This window comes from Lepidochelys olivacea, assembly GCF_965140295.1.
Source record: "Lepidochelys olivacea isolate rLepOli2 genome assembly, chromosome: 11".
NCBI lineage: Eukaryota > Metazoa > Chordata > Testudines > Cheloniidae > Lepidochelys > Lepidochelys olivacea.
In genome coordinates, this window is record NC_140421.1 from 8,631,172 (window position 1) to 8,651,314 (window position 20,143).

The window sequence follows — 20,143 nt, forward strand, 5'->3', positions numbered from 1 at the left end:
AAACAAGTCAGTCTCCAGGTCAGTTTGGCTTTTCTCTTTTTCAAGTCTGAACTGGGCACGTGGCTCCTGCCACATGTTGGCTAACCAGCTTGGTTTTACGTGCTTTGGTCAGGAAATTAATCTAGAAACAAGATAAGGAAACATGATGCTATCCAAAGTAAATCACTGCCTTGCACAGTGCTGCTCCCATTGCTTAGATAATGCAGGGTAAGAAAATGGGCTGGCCTGAAGGCACGCATCTGATTATCTAGTTAAATTTCCAGCCTTTGCAATTCAGTGACAATAAACATAGCCACTGGATGCATTCGATGAAGTGAGCTGTAGCTCACGAAAGCTTATGCTCAAATAAATCTGTTAGTCTCTAAGGTGCCACAAGTCCTCCTTTTCTTTTTGCGAATACAGACTAACACGGCTGCTACTCTGAAACCTGAAATAACCATGTGGTTAGAATTACTCAGATATGCTATAGGTAACAATCCTGCACTAGCTGGATTCCTGGAATCTGATTCCATCTCTAAATTACATTATTTTAAATTCTTTAATCTTCCTTTTCACACAAACTACTCACCATTTTCTAAATAGAATAATACAGACCATAAGAAAAGAGGAACTGCCAAACTAGCTGAAACCATTCAGTCCAACATCCTATCTCCAACAGTGCCCAGCACTAAACACCTCTGAGGAAGGTCCAAGAAATCTGATAATGGGCATAGACAAATTTATTTCCAACTCCAGACAGTTAGCAACTGTCCTATGTCCTGAAGAATGATGACTTCATAACCTTTAGTGCTTTTTTTATCCTGGATAATGTGTCTGTGGAGATCTTTATTAGCCATGTAAATGGCTAATCCTTTTTTGAACCCTAGTAAGATTTTGGCTTCGATAACATTGTGTGGCAGTGAGTTCCACTGGTCAACTTTGTGTGTGTGTAGGTGGAGGGGTGTTTTGTTTTACCATGTTAACCCTCTCCTTTTAAATGTGCTGCCTTTCAAATACTATTCTGTCCTCTTGCTCTAGTAGTTACATGAGAGGGCCAACAAATAGATTTTAAGGTCAAAAGGGACCATTGTGATCATTTGTTCTGACCTCCTCATCTAGTAATTTCTGCACCAAACCCACAATTTGTTTGAGCTGTTGTCTGTCTCTCTGAAAGATAGTCGGTCTTGGTATAAAGGGCAAATAGGAGGGCCTGAATGACATGTTTTATACCAGTGATTATTTTATATACCTATATCTCGGCTTATTCATCTTCTCTTTAAGTTATGCTGTCTGAATCGTTTCAAGCTCTCCTTGTATTTTCTTGCCTCTCTGTTTTCAGTACCCTTCACAGCACCCTTCCTATTCTTGTCCCCCTACCTATAGATATTTAGCAGCTGTCGTCATGGTATGCGGATACAGGTGTTTGGGAGAACCACAGTGTTTCAGGTGCTGATGCCTCCATATCTCTCGATACACCCCAGGCATGTGCAGGTACCTGGCTAGGGCAGCATGCTGTGTTGTGAAGATGTTCAGTCATGTAACTGGTTTAAAGACCTTTGGATCATGTGTGTTTTCCCAATAGTAATGGCACATCTGGAAATATTAGAAAACGATTATTGTCGTCAAGTGAATTGTAGTTACTGTACAGTCAAGTGGTACCCTAGTGCTGGTGAGAAACCAGGGAATGCCACTTCAGCAGGAGGAAGCAGCTGGCCTTTCATTGCCCACATGTTCTGGACACCACCTAAAGTGTACATTGTCAGGCCTTGGTAGCTTCTTATCTTGGGGCTCTGTTGACATGAGCAAACAAGCCACTGTATTAACTCTCTTGTGCTTTATAATGTCATCAGATCCTCCTGATAAAAATACAGCTGCGTGACACATAGCTGGGTACATGTCATTAGATATGTGACACTGTTCAAAGGCTACCTGTTGGCTGTGGTCATAATTGTGTGGTGCAGTACAGAAAACCTCATGGATCTTATTGGGAGTGATCTGTTACATGTGTGTGTTAGCACCCAAAATGTGCCTAAAGGAATGCATGTTCTCTGAGCAGACGAACTTGAAGTCTAGTAAATCAAAATACAGCTGAAGGCTGGGGGAAAGGAATACTGGTACAAGCAAGTTGTTGGGGCAGTGATATGCATAAACCTTGTTAGTTCCATTTATTTGTTTTGTCTCATGGCTTTAGTAATAATAGTCATTACAGCACCCAGAGGCACCAACAGAATTAAGGCCCCACTCTTCTAGGTGCTAAACAAAGACATGGTCCTGGCCTGGATTCTGCAAAGACTTAAGCATGTGTGTAATTTTACCTGTGTAAGTAGTCTTTGCAGGATTGGGGCCTGAAAATGCTATGGTTAAAGATGAGAAGTTGCATTTGTTATTGGCTTAGTCTATGTGCAGAGGTTCTATATATGAACTCTTTGGCTCTACAAGCCTTCAGTTATGTTATTTTTACACGCTATATAGAGCCTCCAAAACCAAGCTGTGAACACAGGTTGTCTAAAGCCCATCTAGTGTGCTCCGTTACTCCCATTTCTTTAATTATATTCTCAACCCTTCTAACTAATAGAAACATCTGACATTTGAGGTAGACCCACTTTGCCTGGGGGAGAAGTGTTTCTTTTAGACACACACAGTTTGATTTTCAGATGTGATGAAGACTCACAGCTCCAACTGGCTAATTCACAACAAATAATTAATTTGCTAAATTAATATTTTGCCTTTTATCTCTTTGTGAATTGTCCAGGGGCAAATTGTGAAATTGTTTGTCATTTGAAATTATTCACTAATTTCTTCAGTGAATAATTTCTTGATCTGTAGATCATTTGCCATAGGCAATCTTTGTGGTAACTTACATAACTATTGTCATCAACTAACCCACATAAATTTCAACATAAATTTCAAATTGTACATTTGTAATTTTTGCAGTTGGCCATTTGTTTTGTTAATTATTATGGTATCCAGTGAGGGAACAGAAACAATACCATGTGATTTATATAACTAACCAACACTGCACATTAAAAACAATCCGGAATTCACTTCAGGCAAACATTTGTACATTCAAGCTTCAGACACAAGAATATTCACAAGGATGAAGCGTGAGTGCTCAGATATTCACAGAAAATGAAGGAGAAGTCAGGAACATGATGAACCAGAAATTCACCTTCAAACTCAAACAAATATCCATAGAAACCTTTTTCTTCCCTGTTCACTCAGTTTCATTCAAAATGTCCTGAAAGCACTGGCTGAATCACAACTGTGTTGTATTAGGAATGGGCCACGCATGTCTCATTTGTTAATTGGAATTCTAGAGAATCACAGCATCTCACGGTAGGATATCAGATTATAATTAAATGGAGAAAGAAGAGGGAACCAAGGAAGAATGCATAAAGTCAGAAGGCTTACAGAGAGAGGAGAAGACATGGAAATGAGCAAAATTGGGTAATAGGTGGCTGAACATTGTCTAGTGCGGGACAAACTTCTCCACATGAACATCTAGTGGGGAGGAATTGCTCAGTGTGATAGGAGAAGGTGTATCTCGGGGAAATGTGATGAAATGGAGAGAAATTCAAGCTGACTATCAGGGAAAGCTTGTCAATTGGGGAATCAGTCTAGGACTCAGGAATAACCTCGCAGGAGAAGTGAGATGTTAAAGCCAGGCTAGAAACACTAGGAAACGAAAGGGGTATGAAGCAGGTGACCTAATGGGTGTTTTCCATACCCAAGTTCTAGGAGTCTCTGAAATCCTCATGCCTCACAATTTCTCAAATGTTTCAGGCACAGCCTTAACTCCCCTCCCCCACAACATCTCCTAGGTACAGAGTGAACTCATCTGTATAATACCAGATCAGGCAATGTGCAACACTGTGTATATATAACAAGGCTGGAATATGTGCAATCCATAGCTGCTGCTGATATCAAGGTCTCTGGGAAGAATGAGCAGCTGTCTGCTGTTATACATTATGCTGATACTACAAGAACCATGAATTATCTTTGGTTTGTTCAGGACACGTAATTAAACACAGAGGTACATCACTGACACTGTCCAGTTGCTTCAGTCTAAAAATTTGCCCTTACTTGAACTTGCTAAAATCTGATGAGGAAGCTCATCTGGATTCTAATTTTCTGCTTAGAGAGGTAAGGGAGAACAAAACAAAACAAACAACCCACCACCCGAACTACTATTCAGAAAACCCCCCACTTACTTGCCAAGAGACTTAAAAGAACCCAGAACAATTTAAATGTTTTTTGCTACACCACCCTTTCGCCAGCAGAGGGAGTATAAGTTAATTAAGAACCGCTCTCTCAGTAGCTAAGTATCCTCAGTGATGTTGGTGCACAAACAAGGAAGTAAACAAAGAAGGGTGTTGAAGTTCTGGATCTTGAAGTTTAGCACCAATCCTATAGGGAAGAACCAGAACCAGAGTAAAAGCTTTCTGAAAGTGAAATCAACATAACTGTGACACAGTCTGTTGCGGGAAGTTGGAGAAGTCCCTTCTCTGGAGGCATATAAATCAGATAGGACAACGTACTAGAAAATATAACAACTTTTTCTGGTTGTTTTTTACAATGTTACCAACTCCCATTATATTAATTATTAGTCTCACAACATTTTTTTTCCCCCAAAGGGTCAGCTCCTGACATGATATTACACGAGAATCTCAGCTTTCATTTAAAACAAGTAAGTTTCTAGCTCTCATAGTTGTGGAGAGAAGCTTGAAAGTGTGACCAGAGTTCATCCTAAAGGTTCGTATACCAGGAAGTAAAGAAGAAGATCCCACTATTAATTATTTTTGAAGTTTGATGATTTTAAGCCAATCTCATGAATTTTTAGGGCCTAACTTATGATAGTTGAATGCTTTGGGCTGGCAAAGCTGTGACTATTCAAAATCATAGTCAAAGACACTAGATCTCTGCTAGGAGAGTCCAAAGAAGTTAGGTTTATCTCTACATCTTTCAGATTTTCCCCCACTACAAAGTGTGTGTGTGTGGGGGGACACTGCTGAAAGTGTATTTTCAATCTCAAGCTTCCATTCACATTGCAGTTTAGGTAGCTGTATAGTGCCTATAAACTCCCTCTGTATTTTCAGTTACATACAGTTTTCTTCTCTCCCTCTGTAAACAGTCATTTAGTCTTGCTGTGCACTGTTAAATAGTTTTTGCATTCCACCCCAGAGGTAGTTGCACCTCAGTTTTGAATAGAACTGAGCGAATAATTGATTTTATTTTTTTCCAGTTAGGTGGCCAAAGTGGATAGGAGGGACAATAGTTCTGTTGGAACTGAAACTGTTTTTTCCCCCTCTTTTTCTTGTTGAAACAAAAACCTGAAAGATTTTGTTTGGGTTGAGTTAATCAACATTTTCTAAATGAAATGTCACTACAAAACATCATTTTTAAAATGAACCATTCTGATTTTTTTGAAAAAAAATTCTTAATTTTTTATTTGGCTGAAACTATTCACCAAATTTCTCCCAAATTCATGAACAGTTTTGATTGTATTGAAACTGCATTTTTCAGTGAATTTACTATTTGCTGAAAAATTTCACTCAGTTGTAGTGATGAATGATGAGATTTATTAAAACCTGTATCTCAAAGCATTATGCATGACTGGGTTAAATTAAGGTTGTACAGGCAGCCTTAATTCTGGCACTTCCTAACTTGTGAGTGCTTGGCTTTGCAACTTCAGTAATATTCTTTGAATGGTTTTTTGCATGTAATGGATATATAAGAGCCTTTGAAATGAAAAAACATTATGGAATTAGTAGAGATTATCAGCAATGGTTGTGGGGTTTTTTTGTTCTTTTGTGTGTACTGTTCTTTGGGTGACTTGATATTCCTTTGTCAGAGGCTTTCATGTGCTTTATAGTGATGGTATTGGAGAATCACCCAGACACATGTTAAACAGAGCTTCAGATTCTTAGATGCATTCTGGGTGTGCTGGTATAATATTCATAGCATTTATGAGTATCTGCTTCTCCCTCCTGTAAGTCAGGGCCCTTCACTTTGGCATGCTGACACATCAGCACAAGCCTATGGCTTCCTGCACTAAACTAGGCTCATTTGAATTAGGCATTGTTTGCAAATCATGCCACAGAAAGCTGGCATTGGGCATAGTGTATCAGGCAGCACAGGCTTAACTGGGTTGTACTGGAGCTGTTACTTTTTCTTGAGGAAATTAGAAATGGGCTCAGTCTGGAACACCAGATCTGACTCTCCTGTTAGAGCTTAGAGGAAGGTTCCCATCCACATCTGAACATAATGACTCAGACCTATGTCTGTCATGGACTGAGTCGGAACACCAAATCAGCACACTTCTCGTTGCTAGTGGTGTTCAGATGGAGACTTGATTCGGGATCTGAAATTTGTGACTCAGACCCATTCTGGAGGTAATCAAATCATACCCGAGAAGAGCAGAACAAAGACTTGCAAAAGTCACCAAGTTTGCTCCTCATATAACTATCCCAATGTTGCTGCTTTCCCTGGCACTCTGTCCCTAGCAAGGTCACTGGACACGTCATGCTAATTCACAGGGAGGCTGTTTTATGGTTTTAGCGCTTACAACTTGCATGATCACCTACCTCCCTTCCCTGCAAACATCTGCCACCTTTTGGTGCACATGATTGGAGAGCCCAGGTGTCCACTTTCAGCTGCAGCAGCCCTGCCACTTCTACATTCTGCATGCTGCTTTACTCTGCTTTGATTAGCACATTCTTTCAGGAGGAGTCAGCAAACATCAGCCTTACATTGCTTAATCTTAGGGTACATCTACACTGCGATAAAAGACCTGGGGCAAGGCCATAGTGGGCCTGGGGCAGCTGACTCAGGCTTGTGGGGCTTGGGCTGAGGGCTGTGTAGACATCCAGGCCTGGGGTGGAGCCTGGGCTCTTGGACCCTGTGCCCACGAAGGGTCTCAGCGCCAGGCCTCCAGCCTGGGCCCGAAAGTCTACCTGTTTATAGGCCTGCAGCCCAAGCCCCGTGAGCCTGAGTTAGCTGGCTCAGGCCAGCCCTGGGTCATTTATATACATAGCCTCAAGGAGCCCATGGCCAAGGCAAATACCTGAGGATCATCAGTCGTGGAAATGGTTGTGGACCTGTGTTGGGAAACTGGTTTACAAATAGTGTTTAATGCAGCCAGCATAGATCTCACAAGCAAAGACCGTTGTCCAGCAGAGAGCAGGATGGGTCTGAAATTACTGACCTAGCCATCACTTGCAATAGGAATTGTAATGGTGAATCACCTACTAAATGAAGGGGTCAGACTTGAGGAAAGAATGGTGCTGTTACTCTTACTCTAGTTCCAGCCGCAAAATAAGCTCAGTCTACAGGAGTTGCCAAAATGAGCTGCGGCTCACAGTACATTAGTAAAGCAGTAGCTGTTTTACGTAAGGCTGGAGGCATGGCTACGGAGGTCAGAAGGGTCACCCTCCATATTGGAAGGCCAGCCCTGGACTGCAGAGATGGAGAATGAGCTGCGGGCTCTGGTTTCTGTGGTGGTCTTTAATTAAAAATGTGAACTTGTTCAATACAAGCTCTCATTGCTTTAATGAGAAGAGCAATACAGTGCCTGGTTGTGTGCACTCTCTGACCTCCCTGAGGTCGGCTGTCTGGATTGAATATACCTATGGGTTCTTCTAGACTCCTTGTGTGTGGCTTCTTTTAAATTGTGGGAAAAATAAATGGTGATAGCTCCCAAACACCACCCAAATACCCTCATCAGTTGTGCAGATCTGCAAGCCAACCGCTCCTTTCTACATGCGTAATGAAATCGTTAACAGTGTTGACATTTAAATTTAATTACCACTGGGCATCTGACTTAACGAGTCTCCGAGTTAAATGGGATAGATCACACCTCTTGGAGCTATGGTTCCAGATTCTACAGACTTATGTAGGCATCTCTGCATTTGTGTACACTCCATTCATGTTTTTTCCATAAACTCTTTTTAAAAAATGAAAGTTGAGATTCTGGAGACCAAAGTTAGCACCTTGAGAGAAGTGCTGGTTAAATGATTAGCTAAGTGTCAGTGTTTCTAAGATCTCTGGTGAAGTTTATGTGGTCCTGTGTAACAATGTGGTTTTTTTTCAAGGCTCAAATTCAAACTCTTGTCAATAGCAATGCTCCAATCATGTGTCTGTTTCTTCTGATCAAACTTGTATTCATTTCATGATTAAACCAAATTTAGTTTGTGTAGATCATTAGGTCACAGCACAGAAATAAAATTTTAGGTCCAATCATATGGTGCAAATACTTGCTCCAGGTCACACAGGAAATGTTTGAGGCAAGTCACTTAAGGTTGGTCTACACAGCCCGTGGCCTCACAGAGTCAGGCTCATGGGGCTTGTGCTACAGAGCTAAAAGTAGCTGCGCAGACATTGTGGCTTGGGCGAGCCACTATGTCTAAACAGCTATTTTTAGGACTGTAGTGTGAGACGGAGTACATTGACCTGAACTTGGAGGCTTGCTGCCACTGGCTGTGTAGACACATCCATAGTCTCCCTTTGCCTCAGTTCCACATACAGTAGAACGTCTTGGGAATGAAGGTTGTTTGTAACTCTGAACAAAATGTTATGGTGGTTCTTTCAAAAGTTTACAACTGAACATTGACTTAATGCAGCTTTGAAACTTTACTATGCAGAAGAAAACTGTGCTTTTAACATCTTAATTTAAATGGAACAAGCACAGAAACCATTTCCTTACTTTGGCAAATCTTTTTTTTTAAACTCTCCATTTATTTTTGTGGTAGTTTACATTTAACACAGTACTGTACTGTATTTGCCTTTTTTGGGGGGTCTCTACTACAGCCTGATTGCATACTTCCAGTTCCAAATGAGGTATATGGTTGACTGGTCAGTTTGTAACTCTGGTGTTGGTAATTCTGAGGTTCTACTGTATATAGCAAGGGAATAATAATACTTCCTATCTCCCACCCTTTGTCTGTCTTTTTTCTTTAGATTGTAAGTTCTTCAGGGTAAGGACTGTCCGTTCCTCTCTGTATTTGTACAGCACCGAGCACCATAGGGTTCTGAACTCTGTTGGGAACTCAAGGCAATAATGCAAAAAATAAATTGTATTTCAATAAGGGAAAAGAATTATTGTCAGCCTGTTGTATTTCTAGTGAGTTACTCATTTATTATTATTATTTCTGTTCCAGCAGCACACTTCAGAGGAGTTACACCTAGGATGAACTGGACCCATTTTCTCTAGTTTTCTTTGTGCTAGACAAATAGATGTGCTGAGGCCTTCCATTTGGTTAGCTGAGAATGACGGCGAACTGCTACATTATGTCATTGTATGCTTCCTCCAAGGACAGTGAAAAATCTGAGAAGAGTACTTTGTATTATTCCTTGTATTAACTTTTCCAATACGAAGAACCCATCCTTTATTTCTTGGTACGTTTAAAAATCCAGTGCAGAGTTTACGACAGTAGCTTTGACCATGGAGTACCTCTGATCTCTACAGACTGGACTGCTGGAGAGGATTCAGCTGAGGACAAACTGGCTTAGTTGAGGGAAGAGGTCAGACAGGCTAGGGATAGAATTAAAAAATACAAGTTTCACTGACGTCTGGAATTCTGCACTGATATGCTTTCTTTATTCTTGGGAAAAGTTCAGAAAGCTTAACTTCTTTTGAGACAAACACCCTTTTGAAAAATAAGTTCAACCATGGGAAAATGCACAGACATCATATTTTCAAAACAGAATGTTTCCATTTGCTTTCTTGCCTTCGCAGGATTTTAGTCATTCTGTCTGAAACTATTACTGTGCTTTCTGAGCTGGCCACTGGGATTACTGATGTTTTATTGCATAATGCCTGTGTTCCTGGTATGTCACAGGATACACTCAGAGGTTGGGTCCCTGTCACAGATTGCTTACTTTCTAAATAATGGACTTGAGACAGGGAGGATATAATAGCCACTAGGGATGGGAAGGGCAGAGGAGGGATCCAGATGGTGGGTTAAGGGCCAAGGAGGGCTCTAGGTTATGTCTACCTGAGAGCTGGAAGGTATTAATTCAACTCAAAGCAACATACCTACATTAGCACTGATCAAGCTAGCATGCTAAAAGTTGAAGCATAAGCCACAGTGGTGTGACTATCGGAGGGGCTAGCTGATCCTGTCTGAGACCATAGGTATGTACTCAAGGCAGTTAGCCTCTCCCACCATTTGCACTGCCACAGCTACACTTGTATTTTTAGCTTGCTAGCTCAACCAGAGCTAGTGTGGGTATGTCTCAGCTTTAATTCATACTCCCCCACTCCATTGTAGACATACTCACTTAGTTTAGACATAGGTATATATGTATATCTTGGGTGGCTTCTGTGTTTGTGTAAATGCAGAAGGCCAGATCCTCAGCTGGTGTGAATCAGTGTAGCTAAAATGAAGTGGGTAGAGCTACACCTATTTATACCATGTGAGGATCTGGCCCTCAATAGTTGCTGGCAAAGGGATTTCTCGGGAGTGGTTCGTCTGAGGTGACGAGTGATGCTTGGTCACTAGATTTTAAATGGGTGTTCCAAGGATAAGGGAAGTCATGGGAGAAGGCACAGAGATGTTTGTGAGATACGTAAATGAAGGGGGGACTGAGGCTGGTGTTAGTGACAGAGCAGAGTGGTGGTGGGGGACTGGATTTGATACCAGCCTCTGCCTCAGATTACCTTTGTGACCTTGGGCAAATCCATTAACTGATCTGTGCTTAAGTTTCCCCATTTGTAAAACTAGCTTGGCAATGCAATGTTCTTGGCTTCTGGGGGAACTCAAATAAAGCTGAAACAGGGTATTCAGAGCAAACACATATAAAGCCTGAATCTTGGTAGACATTTGGGTTGGTGCTTTTTTAGTGCCTTGGGGAACCCTGCATGGGGCCAAAGAGAACAGGAGATTGGGCCGTATGGTATTTTCACCATCCAGAGACTGAAATTCCAGAAGACCAGTTCTCACATTATTCCAGCTCTGTAAAAGGCTCCCTGTGGAATTATAAAATCTGTGAAAAATGTAACTAAAAACAGTAGAACCTAGGGCTTACCTCAGAGGGAGGCTGTGAGACTTGATGTTTGAAAAGTGCTTTGAGATCTGTAGATGGCAGATGCCATTTAGACCTGCCTGTCTGTCTGCACCTCTCCCTGTACCATCAGGGTACCTTAGAAATTGGCATATAATAAACGCATATGTTACATACAGGGAGAGATTTCCAGCTGAGACAAGTTTAGCATGGCTCCTACTGACTGGGAAATAGACAGGCTCCCACATGGATCACCTGGTACGGTTGCTGCCAGGAATCCACATAGGCTGCAGCTGATCAGACATCAATTGTAGAAATATGTTAAAATGCACCTCAGAATCTGAGGCAAAAGATTGGGGGACTTTGCTAACTAAGTCTGCTCCAGTGCCTGGTTACCAGTTTGCAGACATAACAGTATAATCTTCTCCAACACAACAACACGTTCTTCTCTTGGGAAAACACTAAATGTTGTCTTTTCAAGTTTATCTGTTGTACGAAACAGTGATAAGAATGGGGACTTAGAGTGTGTGTGCGTGTGTGTCTTCAATCTAAAATGTTAATAGAAACATTCAGATCAAATTTTGAACTGCTGTGCCAAAGTTCTGGGAGTTTTTGGATCTGGGATGTTGGTTCACATTCGTCATTATTGGAAACATATGTATTTTTCCCTCCCTGTGTCTGTGTGCATCATTTAGCTAGTTGCCAGTGGAAAGTTTCTCACTCACAATTTGTGCATGAAGCAAGATTTAATTAAGCCAGCAACCCAACTGTTTACAAGACAGTTGGGTCCTCCGATAGATGTAGTGGTAACCCTAGAGAAAAGTTTCACTTGCCCTGAAAACACATCTTTCATGCTAACTGCCTTACTGCCCGATTAGTATGCATTGTAGTTGGAGCCCCTGTCGGTGCCGGGATGTTAGAGAGACAAGGTGGGTGAGGTAATATCTTCTATTGGACCAACTTCTATTGGTGAGAGAGACAAGCTCTCGAGCCATGCAGAGCTCTTCTTCAGGTTGGGGGAAGGTACTCTCAGCATCACAACAAAGTGCAAGAGATTGTTTAGCATAAATAAAAGGAGTACTTGTGGCACCTTAGAGACTAACCAATTTATTTGAGCATAAGCTTTCGTGAGCTACAGCTCACTTCATCGGATGCAAGTAGCTCACGAAAGCTTATGCTCAAATAAATTGGTTAGTCTCTAAGGTGCCACAAGTACTCCTTTTCTTTTTGCGAATACAGACTGTGTGGACAAATTGGAGTCCAGTGGAGGGCAACGAAAATGATTAGGGGGCTGGAGCACATGATTTATGAGGAGAGGCTGAGGGAACTGGGCTTATTTAGTATACAGAAGAGAAGAGTAAGGGGAGATTTGATCGCAGCCTTCAACTACCTGAAGGGGGGTTCCAAAGAGGATGGAGCTTGGCTGTTCTCAGTGGTGGCAGATGACAGAACAAGAAGCCATGGTCTCAAGTTGCAGTGCAGGAGTTCTAGGCTGGCTATTAGGAAAAACTATTTCACTAGGAGGGTGGTGAAGCACTGGAATGGGTTACCTAGGGAGATGGTGGAATCTCCATCCTTAGAGGGCCCAGCTTGACAAAGCCATGGCTGGGATGATTTAGTTGGGGGTTGGTCCTGCTTTGAGCAGGGGGTTGGACTAGATGACCTTCTGAGGTCTCTTCCAACCCTAATTTTCTATGATTCTATGAAAGGTGTGTTGTGGGGCGTGTTGATCATTGTAGCCATGGAGATATGTCTGCAGGTTTTGCATCTATTGTTCTGACAGGATCTGGTGCCCCTTTGAGTTGGTGTGCCGTGGTCTGTAGGGAGCTTGCTTCTGATGATGAGCTTGGAGAAGCTGGGGGGTTGTTTGAAAGCCACAAGTGGGGGCTCAGGAAAGATTTCTGATAACTGCCCAATAGCCAGACAATCTGCCAGCACTAGACAGTGAGCTGTATGGACATCACCTTGTAATCTTCGTGTTCTGAAATTAGCAACACTGCCTTAAACTATCATGTCATTGCAATAGCAGGGGTCTAAGCATCGGATCAGAAATATGCTGTTTCCAGGAAGAAGTCTAGATCCATGTTTTCAGAGTGATGTTTAGATGAAATGCTAGATCACAAGTGAGCAGAGTAAGTAGATCCTATCCTATTGGAATTAATACCAGAGGATATAAAACTGGCAAGTGAAAAATGACCAGCTTCAGGGACTAGATCACCCCCTCCCCGAATTAATGTATGAGCATGCTGAAAAATTCTGAGGGAGACAGGAACAATGATGCCATTCCCAGAGCATACTGAACACAAAGTAGCAATGTGCAAACTACTTTAAGAGCAGTAGCTTGTTGAACAGTCATCAAAACAGACAAATATCTCTTTGTGCAACTAAAGTTTGTCAAATGATTTGTTGCAAATTCTAGCTTTTTGTCTATTTGCAAATCCTTCATAATCAAACCCTGCTTTCTATTTGTAATTTATAAATATTTACCAAAGAGCTTGTGAACCAATTCCCACCTAGGGATTGTTGGAGAGCTCTTGACTCTGACTAGGTGGTATTTGTTGTTCAGGGTACGTGACTGGTCACCTGCATCACAGTGTATTTATTGCTCCCTCACTGGGTGACTGAAACCTGTTAAGCATGAAAAGCAGTGAAATAATACAATTTGTGATGTGATACGAATTATCAAAAGAATACAAGAAATCTTTCATTAAGGTTCATGAAACTTCGTTATTTGTGAACATTGTTCTGGGCAACCATCCAAGTACATCTGAAGAGTTAATGACTCCACTAATAACAGTGAACCAATCTTACTGCTTTTATTTGCACATCTTTGTTTGTATTATTTGACTGAATTCACACAGACAAGAACATATGAGGTGGAAGCATGAGCTCGAGTTCTGGTACTGGAGGGGACTCAGGAGATCTGGGTTCAATTCCTGGCTCTGATACAAGCTTCATGTGTGACCTGGGGCAAGTCAGTGAAGTCTGGTCTGTACTACAGACCTATATTGGCGTAACTACATTGCTCAGGGGTGTAAATTCACATTGCTGAGCGATGTAGTTACACTGACCTAACCCTCCCCTTCCCCACCCCCCTGTAGACAGTACTTCTCTGACAACATAGCTACTGGGGGTACAGGGGAGGGATAGCTCAGTGGTTTGAGCGTTGGCCTACTAAACCCAGGGTTGTGAGTTCAATCCTTGAGGGGGCCATTTAGGGAATCTGGGGCAAAAATTGGGGATTGGTCAGGGGGTTGGACTAGATGACCTCCTGAGGTCCCTTCCAACCTTGATATTCTATGAATCTATTTAGTCATCTAAATTCAGAGACATGACAACTTCTGTTTAGGTGATACAAAAAATGTGATCATACTTTGGGGGAGGGATAGCTCCGTGGTTTGAGCATTGGCCTGCTAAACTCAGGGTTGTGAGCTCAATCCTTGAGGAGGCCATTTAGGGATCTGAGGCAAAAATTGGGGATGGGTCCTGCTTTGAGCAGGGGGTTGGACTAGATGACCTCCTGAGGTCCCTTCCAACCCTGATATTCTGTGATTCTATGATACTGCCTCTTGGGAAGGTGGATTAACTATGCCGACGGGCGAGCTGTCTCTGGTCAGCTTAGAGTGTCTCCATTAAAGTGCTACAGTGGCGCAGCTACATTGATGCAGTGTTTTAAGTGTAGACTTGCCTTTAGTCTTTCTGTGCCTCAGTTTCCCCATCTGTAAAATGAGGATAGTACTTCTCTACCTCACAGGGGTATTGTAAGCTTAAAATCCTTAATGTTTGTGAGGCATGTTAGTGGTGGGGTCCATATGAGCAGGTAGGTGATATGGGGTAAAACAGAGGCAGCTGCTGATTGTTTGATTGAATCTTACATTGTGGTACATCTCAGTGTGGAAATTGGACATGGATCTGTGGGAAGATAAATGTATGCATTTTGAGGCAGTGGGGTAGTCTAGGTGGTGAAAGTATATGGAGGGTCTCTTAATGCGTAGGCCACCATTGGTTTGCATTGGGACCAGATTTGTAATTTCTCAGAGATTTTACCATCTGTTTGGCATTTGGTGATTTATATTAAAGGATGTGGTGATCCCAGTGCAGTACCTATTGGAAAAGTGTTCATGTCACCAAAAATTGACACAGCAATTTGTATTAGCAGAAAACCTCGTACATGGTCTCTACACATTGGTGTAACTCCTTTAGCTTCAGCAGAGTTCCTCCTCATTGTAAATAAGATCTGTATTGATATTGATAGCTGTAATGGTGAAATGTCTCTTGTTTTTTGGAATACAACTGTATCTGATCTGTGTTTCTTGTCTGCATTTTATCTTCCCTGTATTTATCAGTGTTCAGGAACTGCATTTTGCATTTGTGTGGCACCTTTCATTCAAGTAGCTCAAAGCTGTTTAAAAACTTTAAGGGCCAGAACCTCAGCTGGCATAATGGAGCTACACTGACACCAGATGAAGATCCTATCCTGCCTCAGCTCCCCTTTCATATGAAAATAGTAACATCTCTATCTTACAGATGCAGAACAGAAGGCACAAAGAGGTTATGAGTGACTTTGTTAATATTAATATTGATTATTTGTATTGCAGCCAGATTGTAAAATATTGCAGCGCCTAGGGGCCAGGAACCCATTGTGCTAGGCACCATATCAGTGTATAACAAAGAAATAATCCCTGCCTCAAAGAGTCGATAATCGTCACTGAAGTTTAGACTCCATCCAAGCTCACAGAGTGAACTGGTGGCAGAGCTTGGAAGGGAGCCTGGAGCTGAGAACTCTTGCCCCTGCCTTGAGCTACAAAATCAGGTTGACTCCCTGAATTAATCAAAATGTGTTTAAACATGGCCTGGAGGTGGATATCATATATTACTGGAGTGCTTGAAATGCGTCTATTGAATTACCCCATTAAATGTGCTTATCTAAATAAGAATGTTTGGGTATTATTCTGGTTGTATTAAGTTGTGTTGAGTGCCTAGAGCATATGGGCAGATACTCTTTTGTGTGTGTGTGTGTAAACCTAAGTAAATAAATGGGGGCTCAATATACCTCTGTCAAGGTTCCTTCCCCACTCTGAACTCTAGGGTACAGATGTGGGGACCTGCATGAAAGACCCCCTAAGCTTATTCTTACCAGCTTAGGTTAAAAACTTCCTCAAGGTACAAACTTTGCCTTGTCCTTGAACCCTATGCTGCCACCACCAAGCGTGTTAAACAAAGACCAGGGAAAGAGCCCACTTGGAGACGTCTTCCCCCCAAACCCTACACCCCCTTTCCTGGGGAAGGCTTGATAAAAATCCTCACCAATTTGCATAGGTGAACACAGACCCAAACCCTTGGATCTTAAGAACAATGAAAAAGCAATCAGGTTCTTAAAAGAAGAATTTTAATTAAAGAAAAAGTAAAAGAATCACCTCTGTAAAATCAGGATGGTAAATACCTTACACGGTAATCAGATTCAAAACTTAGAGAATCCCTCTAGGCAAAGTTACAAAAAGACACAAAAACAGGAATATACATTCCATTCAGCACAACCTATTTTACCAGCCATTTAACAAAAGGAAACCTAATGCATTTCTAGCTAGATTACTTACTAACTTAACAGAAGTTCTGAAGAGCTTTCCTGATCTGTTCTCGGCAAAAGCATCACACAGACAGACAGAGCCTTCCCCCTCCCACTTTGAAAGTAACTTGTCTCCTCATTGGTCATTTTGGTCAGGTGCCAGCAAGGTTATCTTAGCTTCTTAACCCTTTACAGGTGAAAGGGTTTTGCCTCTGGCCAGGAGGGGTTTTATAGTTCTGTATATTCCCTTTATATTTATGACAACCTCCTATATAAATAAATGGAAAGACTCTTATTGGCTGTGTTGGGAGTTGGGTTGGGACCGAGGCCAAGAAGAGCATTTGTTACCCATCTGGCTCGGAGAAGTATTTAGCCTCTTAGAGGGACAAAGTGGGTGAGGTAATATCTTTTATTGGACCAGCTTCTGTTGGTGAAAGAGACAGTGCTCTTCTTCAGATCTGGAAATGGTATTCAGAGTGTCACAGCTAAACACAAGGTGGAGCAGATTGTTTAGCATACAGAGTTAACATGTTGTAAGAGACAGTTCAAGGTAAAATGGGTAACACCTCGGCAGTCATGGGACAAGTGAGGGGTAGTGGGTTAGAGATTGTTGTAATGAGCTGTAAGTCCAGTGTCTTTATTGCGTCCATAATGTTTGGTGTTTAACAAAGTTATGAATTTAAACTGCTTGTCTTTTGAAGGTGTTGTACAGGTTTCCTTTAAGGATGAGGACTGAGAGGTCAGATGTGGAATAATTGTTTTGTGAAAAGTGTTCACACATAGGTGATATGGTGCTTTATCTTATCATTTTCTGTTTGAGTTAAGTCGAGAGTATGGTGATTGTCTCATTTCCTTCTAATAGTTGTTATGGTGGCATTTAGTGCACTGGATGGGGTACACCACATGTTGTGATAGGCAGGTTATGGACCTATGGATCTTGAAAGTTATGTTGTGGGGAGTATTTGATCATTGTAGCAGTGGAGATATGTCTGTATCTGTCATTCTGGCCAGGTCTGGTGCATCTTTGAGTTGCTGTGTCCTGGTCTGTGTGGAGCTTGCTTTTGATAAGGAGCTTCGTGAGGTTGGGGGGTTGTTTGAAAGCCAGAAGTGGAGGTTCAGAAAAGATTTCTCTCAAGATGTGGTCCTCATGAAATATGGGTTGTAACTGTTTAATGACACCTCGTATAGGGTGGTAGGTGAAAATTAGGGATGTGCGGTCAGAGATTCCGCCCCCCGCCCCCTGTATTGAAGCAAGTTCTCTTAGGGTATTTGGGTGGCCCATTCCATGATGCAATCTACTTCTCTGGTGAAGTGTCTTTGTTTTGGTGAAGGTGGTTTTAAGTGTGTTACGGTGTGTATCCTGGACTTTTTCCTCTGAGCATATTCTGTGGTATCTGAGGGCCTGGCTGCAGATAACAGATATCTTGGTGTGTTTGGAGTGGTTACTGGATCTGTGAAGGTAATTGTGGTGATCCGTGCATTTCTTTGTATGTAGCTGTCTGTAGGATTCCATTGCTGAAGCTGATTGTGGTGTCCAGGAATTTGATGCTGGTGTGGGAGTGTTCTAGAGAGAGTTTGATGGATGGGTGGTGGTGGTTGAAGTTGTGGTGGAAATCTATAAGGGAATTTAGGTCGTCTGTCCAGATGATGAAAATATCATCAATTGTATCTCAGGTATATCATTGGTTTTATGGTGCATTTGTCCAGAAAGTCTTCCTCGTGGTAGACCATGAAGAGGTTGTTATATTGGGGAGCAATCGCAGTATCCTATGGTTTGGACAAAGTGTTTGTTGTTAAATGTAAGTTGTTATGAGTGAGGATGAAATGGATAAGTTTGGCAACATGTTCGGGGTGGATATCTGAGTGTTGTAGATATCTGAGGCAGGCAGCGATGCAATCATGGTGAGGGATGAGGGTATATAGGGACACCCATGGTGGCAAATATGGTGTTCTCAGCAAGGTTGTTAATGTGGACTTTCTGGAGGAAGTTGGTTGTATCTTGGAGGAAACTGGCCCTTTGTGTGGTGAGTAGTTTGAGGATGGTGTCATGCTATCTGGAGAGGCTCATGACCTCAGGGCAGACTGTTAAAAACAGGGCAGATATCCCAAACTGTTGATGTGTTCTATAATTAGATTTCACCAAGCCAGTAATAAATGTGAACCCCTGGATCAGTATAACAGTCTTATCATGGAGTAACAGACAATCCCCTTAGACTCCTAAGTCTATCTGGCAACCCAGACAAACTAGGCTTAGTGATAAAGGTCACTTATGTCAAAAATACACCACATTCTGGTTGTTTCCAGTCCCAAGAGACCAGTCACTTACCCCTAGTTCAATTGGTACCCTAGATCTTACACCAAAGACAACGCCTGTAGCCAATCCTGTAATAAACTATTTGAAGGTTTAGTAAATAGAAAAATAAATGAGTTATTTATAGGTTAAAGCAAGCAAATGCACACACACAAATGACTTACCATGTAAATCCTAAGAGTGACAGAGTTGTCAGTTCAAAGGGTCTTTCAGGGCAGCTCGAGGAAGCAACCACTGGGGATCTCTGGCTTCAGTTTGGAGTCTCTGGCCCTTCAGAGTTCAAACAGCCAAAAGACGGACATTTTTCCTGTGGCTTTGTTTTATTTCCTTCATTGAGCTTCAAAGCCCACAGGACAAGCTTCCTTGCATGTAGCATTTCCCACTGGGGAATAGGGCCATTAACCAATCCTTTGTGTTGAGGAGATGGTCCTTGATGACCCATCTGAGATTGATAATCCTTCGGGATGGATGGTGGGGGACGATTCCATGCCTGAGCTCACAAGTTCAGAGCAAGCATTTTAAAAGTTATAAAGCAAAACTTGCATATTTTCTTATATCATGGAATATAGATGTTGCAAGTGAGAGTAATGTATGCAGCAATTTACAAGCATTTCATAGAGTCTATTCACTAAATACATTCTTATAAGACTAATACCTATTCTGAGCAAAAGTAACATACAGGTGAACTGGTCTGGTCTCCAGCTAGAAGTTTATCAGTTCTTAGCTAACACACCTGCAGCCTGGGCAAGAGCTGGCATCTAGTCTGCTAGCCTCACAGATGGTTTTTATGAGTCCCTGTGTTCCTTCAGCACAACTGTTGTGGCCAGATAGGATAGGTCTGCCTGGGTTCCTTTTTTTTTTGGGTATCTTGGGAAGCATATCCTTAAATTCCTGGGTGAATTGTGGTGTGGAGTCATCTTTGAGTTCTTCATAGTAGGTGGTGTTGGAGTGTTGTTGGTTGGCTTCATAGATGTAGTTTGTTGAAGTGCAGATGTGGATGTGGTTTGTTGAGGATTTCAAAGTTTCTTTTTCTTATTATGCGGCACTCAGTGGGGACATTCACTTTACATGTGTAGAGGTTAGACAAAGATTTCTCAGACTTTGCTGGGATACAGATACAATATCCAGGGCTCCTATGATGTAATTTTTATCCGCTAGTGATATACATGGATTCTGTAAATCTGTGTAAATCATACTAATTATATGCAAGTCTCTTAACGTACTTGCTGTTTGTTTTCATTTACCAAGGAAGAGTTTAAGGTGCATGTATGCCACTGCATTCTACT